Source organism: Nematolebias whitei, chromosome 18 (assembly GCF_014905685.2).
Source record: "Nematolebias whitei isolate Nwh7 chromosome 18, NemWhi1, whole genome shotgun sequence".
In the NCBI taxonomy this organism is placed as follows: domain Eukaryota; kingdom Metazoa; phylum Chordata; class Actinopteri; order Cyprinodontiformes; family Rivulidae; genus Nematolebias; species Nematolebias whitei.
The window spans coordinates 31,835,043-31,835,828 of NC_056515.1; positions in this window are offsets into that span (position 1 = coordinate 31,835,043).

Sequence of the window (786 nt, forward strand, 5' to 3'; positions counted from 1 at the left end):
CTTCGATTGTGTAGACTGTGATATTTGTTCTGCCTTGAAAAAGGAGGTTCTCACCATAAAAATACTTAAAATTTTTGGACATAATCAGAAAATGAGATGTTTCACATCATTTGAGGGTGGAAGTGTAATCTAGACTCATTTGAATAAAAACAAAATCAGATGTGATAATCAAGAAGGCTGCAGGTGTCCATCAAAAATTAGAAATACCCATTTGCATATCGCTGCTCTCTATCTTATGTCCTTTTTCATTCAGAAGCCACTAAATGCAGCACATGGAGTAGATGTGGATTGGAAGCAAAATCATCAGCAGAACCTATCTCCTGGGAACATTTTGTTGTTTTAAATGAGCTCTGCAGCAGCTCCATGCTCCCTCTGTCCTTTGGCTGTCAGGACTCCATTTCAACGTGAGAGATGTGGAGCTCTTTCCAGAATGACAGATTACGTAGCACCAAAAATAAATATATTTATATGTAGAAATAAAGATACAATACTTGAAAAATCTATTATCTGAATGGCACCAGTGCTCCCATTGGCCCTGCATGTCTGCTGTGTGAGAAGGATGCTGATTTGGCCAAACCTCCAGTGCTCTGACTGGATTTTAGATCAATGAAAGAGAGGGAGGTGTGTGTGCGTGTGTGTGTGTTTCAGCCACAGCTGTTGAGCTACCCCACGTACGTGCTCAAACCCGGAGAGACGCGCAGAAAGCGAAGAGGAGAGGAGGAAAGAGGAGAGGAGGCAGCCGTCCGTTTGCTCTGCAGACGCATCAGCTCAAGGATCCCCCCCCCC